Below are 6,140 nucleotides of genomic sequence, written 5' to 3' on the forward strand. Positions count from 1 at the left end.
TCCGACGTATGTGTTCTTGCTAGCTGGGTGTCACCTACTTCAGCCCAACATAACGGTGATCTACATTTACGCTCGTACAGTGCTTCGAAAGGAGCCACCTTAATGCTCGAATGATAACTATTGTTATATGAAAACTCGATCAACGGTAGGTGGGTATCCCAAGACTTTCCGAAGTCTATCACGCATGCACGAAGCATGTCTTCAAGCGTCTGAATGGTTCGTTCGCTTTGACCGTCCGTTTGTGGGTGATACGCGGTGCTCATATCAAGATGAGTTCCCATGGCCTTGTGGAGCGACTGCCAAAAGCGTGACGTGAACCTACTGTCCCTATCCGAGATGATAGATTTTGGCACTCCATGAAGTCTTACAATCTCTCGTAGGTACAAACGCGTCAGCCTCTCCATCTTGTAGGACTCTTTGATTGGCAGGAAATGGGCAGATTTCGTCAGTCGGTCGATTATTACCCATATGGTGTCCAATCCGTCCGACGTCTTGGGCAGCTTGGTCACGAAGTCCATAGAAATCCCCTCCCATTTCCACTCAGGGATTGCCGGTTGTTGCAACAATCCGGAAGGTTTCTGGTACTCCACTTTCACTTTGGCACACGTAAGGCACTTACTAACATAAGTCGCGATTTCCGCCTTCATGTTAGGCCACCAATAGTGCTGCTTAATGTCCAAATACATCTTGTCCGAACCAGGATGAATGGAGTATCGTGTCTTGTGGGCTTCCTTCATAACGGTCTCCCTGAATCCTCCGATTTTAGGAACCCAAATACGGTTCATGAAGTAGTATACCCCATTCTCTTTGACTTCCAGGTTCTTCTCCATTCCGCGCAATGCCTCGCTAGTTCTATTTTCCGCTTTCATAGCCTCTGCCTGGACTGATGCAATTTGAGTGGTCAGATGAGACTGAATGGTTATCGAGTGCGTTTTCGTACGACGATTTGTGTATTCCTTCCGACTTAATGCGTCAGCTACCACGTTGGCCTTGCCTGGATGGTACTTGATCTCGCATTCGTAGTCGTTTAACAACTCCACCCATCTTCGTTGTCTCATGTTCAGCTCCTTCTGATTCAAGATGTGCTGGAGGCTCTTGTGGTCTGTGAAGATGGTGCACTTAGTACCGTACAGGTAGTGCCTCCAAATTTTTAGGGCGAAGACCACGGCTCCCAGTTCTAGGTCATGGGTCGTGTAATTTACTTCGTGCGTCTTTAGTTGGCGGGACGCATATGCTATCACTCTTCCACGTTGCATGAGAACGCAACCTAGGCCTTGATTCGACGCGTCACAGTAGACTACAAAATCTTCCGTTCCTTCGGGTAGAGATAGCACAGGAGCACTACAAAGAGCTTGCTTCAAGGCTCGAAACGCAATCTCTTGTCGGTCTGTCCACTTGAATGGCACGCTCTTTTGCGTAAGCAAGGTAAGCGGCTTGGCGATCTTAGAGAAGTTTTGGATGAATCTCCTATAGTACCCTGCTAGGCCTAAGAACTGACGAATTTCTGTGGGCGTAGTCGGAGTTGCCCATCCTTCCACAGCTTTGACCTTAGAAGGATCCACATGAATTCCGTCTTGGCTAACCACGTGACCTAGAAAATTCACGCTCCGTAGCCAAAACTCACACTTAGAGAGTTTGGCGTAAAGCTTTTCCGACCGCAGCGTCTCTAGGACTTGTCGGAGATGTTGGCCATGCTCCTCTTTGCTTCGAGAATAGACGAGGATGTCATCGATAAACACAATGACGAATTTGTCCAGGAACGGTCGACAGATTCGATTCATTAGGTCCATAAATGCGGCAGGTGCATTTGTTAGACCGAAGGGCATTACGACGAATTCATAATGTCCGTAGCGGGTTCGAAAAGCGGTTTTTGGAATATCCTCTTCTCGGACCTTGAGTTGGTGGTATCCGGATCGTAAGTCTATTTTAGAAAAATAACTAGCTCCTTGGAGCTGGTCGAATAGATCATCGATTCGCGGGAGTGGGTAGCGGTTTTTAACAGTGAGTTTGTTTAACTCTCTGTAATCGATGCACATTCTGAAAGATCCATCCTTCTTTTTGACAAAGAGCACCGGAGCTCCCCATGGCGAGTAGCTAGGTCGGATAAATCCCTTGTCCAGAAGCTCACTGAGTTGGCTGGATAATTCCTGCATTTCAGCAGGTGCCAACCGATATGGTGATTTAGCGAGGGGAGTTGCTCCTGGAACGAGGTCGATTCGGAATTCAACCTGTCTCTCTGGGGGTACTCCTGGAAGATCTTCGGGAAACACGTCCGGAAATTCACACGCTACCGGAATGTCTTGGATGTTAGTTTCTTCTTTGGTCTTGTCCACTATGTGAGCCAAGAACGCCAAATTGTTCTTTCGCAGATGTTTTTGCGCTTTGATGCACGAGATGAGGCGGAGATTCGTACTGGGTTTGTCTCCGTAAATTACTAGGGTTTCGTGATTTGGGAGACGAAGGCGAACGGCCTTCTCGTGGCACATAATCTCAGCATGGTGGGGGCTTAACCAATCCATGCCGATAATCACATCGAAACTCCTAATTGATACTGGCATTAGGTCTATTCGAAAGACGTGCTGGTTAAGGGTTAGGGTACATCCAATGTAGATCTCCCTAGTGGATTCGGTTTTCCCATTGGCCATTTCCACCGTATAGGTTTCATTTAGCTTCTGGGGTTGTTGTTTTAGTAAATGTTTAAACTTCTCGCTTACGAAACTTCGCTCCGCTCCGGTATCAAATAAGATGCATGCATAAGTGTGGTTTAGGAGAAACGTACCGGTCACAACTGCGGGATCTTGAACTGCATCACTCTGACCCATAGTCAGCATTCTTCCTGTTCCTCTGTTTCCTGAGTTGTTGTTGTTGTTAGGGCAATCTCGACGGAAATGTCCCGTCCTTCCACACCCGAAACAGGTGTGGCTAGGCCCTGCGTTGTTGCCGCTGGCATTGGTGTTGTTGATGTTGCGGTGGTTGTTGTTGTTGTTCTGGTTGTTTCCCTGACTCTGGTTCTGAGAAGGATAAGTCCTGCAGAACTTCGCAGTGTGTCCCCTTCGGTTGCAACTGGTGCAATGGAACTCCTTACATTCTCCATGATGATGGAAACTGCACTTATTGCACTTGGGAGCGCTACCGGAATAGGGCCTTGAAGCATTTGAAGCAGCTGAGGCTGGAGCATGTGAGGTGACTGGAACCGGCGCAGTAACAGCGTTAACTGCCACTGTTTGTTGCCTTTTTGAGGTCTCGGGGCCCTGACGCCCCTTTCTTTTGTGGTTCCATCCCTTCTTACCATCCCCCTCCTTCTTCTTCTCGGTCTCCACTGGTTTTTCGCCCTTTTTGTGGTTATGATCATATAGCCTCTTTGCCAATCTCTTCGCGCTGTCAAACGTTTCAGGGTTAGCAGCTATCACATTCCCTTGAATGGGGGATGTCAGTCCCCAGATGAATCGTTCAATCTTCTTTCCCTCTGATGTGATCATACCCGGGCACAACAGGGATAGTTCACTGAATCTCGATATGTAAGCATCGATGTTCCCATTCTGCACCGTGAGATTCCACAGCTCCTGCTCCATCTTCTGTATTTCACCTCGGGGGCAGTACTCAGCCATCAACATCTCTTTCATTTCTGTCCAGGGTATAGAGTTGGCAACAGGGAGTGTCATAGCTTCTATGTGACCATTCCACCAAGTGAGTGCTTGGTCCACAAAAGTGCAGGCCGCGAACTTCACCTTCATCTGCTCGGGGCACTCGCATATCTCGAACACCGACTCTACCTTCTCAATCCATCGCTTTAGAGCGATCACTCCCCCAGTGCCGTTGAAAGTTCGGGGTTTAGCGTTCGCAAAATCCTTGTAGGTGCACGTTTTAGTGAGCCCTTGGTTCGTCCCGTTGTTCGAACTTCCGGAGCCTTGACCATTGCCTCCTCCATTGTTTCCTCGGTGAAGTTGTGCCATAGCTGCCGTGACCGCAGCAGACACGGCTGCCTGGAAAGCAGTGGAGTCAACTTCGGGCGGGGTTGGTTCGGGATTTCCGCGAGTAGCTGGGCGAGGCATCTTTCTGTCATGAAACGGAAAGATGTTGAGTGTACGTGGTTTCGGTGAGGTTATGATCCTACTAACTAGGTGTAGGGTACGAACCTAAACATTACTATCATCAAGCATACAATCATAACGCCTCAACACATAACAACTGAGAATATCATAGCAAGACACACAAAAGTTTATTAATATTATCCGCATTTAGTACAAGAAAATTTGCTCGTAGGAGCATACATAAGTAACACTAATCCGACAGCATAACGGCTCCATGAGTAGTGTAGTCACTTAAACATAGAGCCGGAGTACATAACATAGTTACTAATATCCTACTACGATAGGTCTATCCCTAACCGCGATGAGCTGCGTCAGGAGGTGGTGCCGAAGTCATATGCCGAAATGTTGCGCCAGCAGCTGCGCCATCTCTGCCATGTCTCCTATAACTTCATCCCTCTCGTGCTCTGCTCTCACTGCCCGAGCCTCCATAGTATACAGCTGTTGTCGCAGTGCGGCGATCTCAGCTTCGAGGGAACGGTTCTCCCTTGGGGGGTTCACTGGTGGAGCGGGGTGATCTGGTTGTGCCTCGTCCTCGCATGGCGGGATGGGGTCCTGGCCCCCGACCTGACCCTCCTCGTCGTCATCATCGACCTCTCCAAATTCGTAGTCGGTGTCTATATATTCGTCGGGTTCGACGTCGTGTGCTTCTCCTGGATTCTCTCCCGGTTCATCCACCAGCATCCCGTGAGCTACTAAGGCCTGATGAAACTGGATACCCGGCTGCTCCTCCTCAGGCTCCTCCTCCTCCTCTAGCCACCCGTTGTTCCCCTGATTAGGGAAGTAGGGGTCTCCAGGGTGATGAAAACCAGCCATGCTGTCTGCGCGAGTACGTAATTATGCTACATTATTCCTAGGGTACTATGACTATTGTACAGACTAAGCAAACATTCTTTGTTTGGGTGATAAAGGGTATAATTTTTAGGTTCCCTGGCTATTCCGGTCTCATCAAGACGTGTGTTAGTTTTACCTTGGAGAGAATGTAGTTGATCAGGCTACATTCACTCCTTGGTATCACTAAGAACAGTCCCGAGTTAACCGAGATACCAGCATTATGGTGTTTGATTCAGCGTTAGGTCCTTACTCCTAATGCAAGCAAGTGTATTTTATTTATTTGTTTTGTTCAGAGTTATGTTAGTCCTTCTTTTTGGTTTATAGTTGCATATCAATGTATGGCTCGACATGCTAGTTCACTATAAACAAAGCTCTGATACCAACCTGTCACACCCCCGAACCAGACGGCGGAAACGTCCGGGGGCTGTCGTGACTCAATTGCATACCATAACATTGAATATATATGAAACATAACAACATTCGTCACCATTCATTACATAGTACAACCAGTAGTGTTTACATGTCATACATTGTTTAAAACATTACATTCCCAAAAATTAATTTGTTCCATTCATTCAAAAATAAACTGCAACCGTCACTGAATATGATTTCCCTTGATTCACTGGTTCCCTGAGAATACAAGTATTTTGAAAAACGTCAACATATGAAATGTTGGTGAGTTCATAAGTAGTGTTTGAAATCGAGTGTTTGTACTGTTTGAAAATCCACCAGAAAATCCGATATTTTCTGAAAAGAAAAGCTTTTGAAAACGTTTGTGAAGATCCATAGGTATGCTTGTTTGTTTCTATACTTGTAAAAAAAAATGTTCATTTGAGATGTATGCCTTTCAAATCTGTATGTATTGAAAGCCCTAGGAGAACCCGATGTTCTCCTAGTTCCTTGAGTTACATGAAGTTACGTTGAAACCATTATGAAGATAGCAGTGTCAGTCCCAGGCGACGTTGGAAGGTTCTCGAGCAGGATTATTTACTACAAACCCGCGTTACGCAAACGCCCAGTTTGTAGATATACCAACGATTCCCGAAGGCGTCGTCAGTACTAATCGCGTTATCCAATCGCCCGGACAAGGTGTAGTCCCACATCCAAAGAGAAAGAGGTCACGAAGACCCCGGTGACTCCCTTAACCGGTTGGGGAAAATATGCGTGCGAGGGGTCCCCGACCCGCCTCGTAAAATATGCAGACTCTTCTAGCAATAC

This window comes from Lactuca sativa, chromosome 4, assembly GCF_002870075.4.
Source record: "Lactuca sativa cultivar Salinas chromosome 4, Lsat_Salinas_v11, whole genome shotgun sequence".
Classification (NCBI taxonomy): domain Eukaryota; kingdom Viridiplantae; phylum Streptophyta; class Magnoliopsida; order Asterales; family Asteraceae; genus Lactuca; species Lactuca sativa.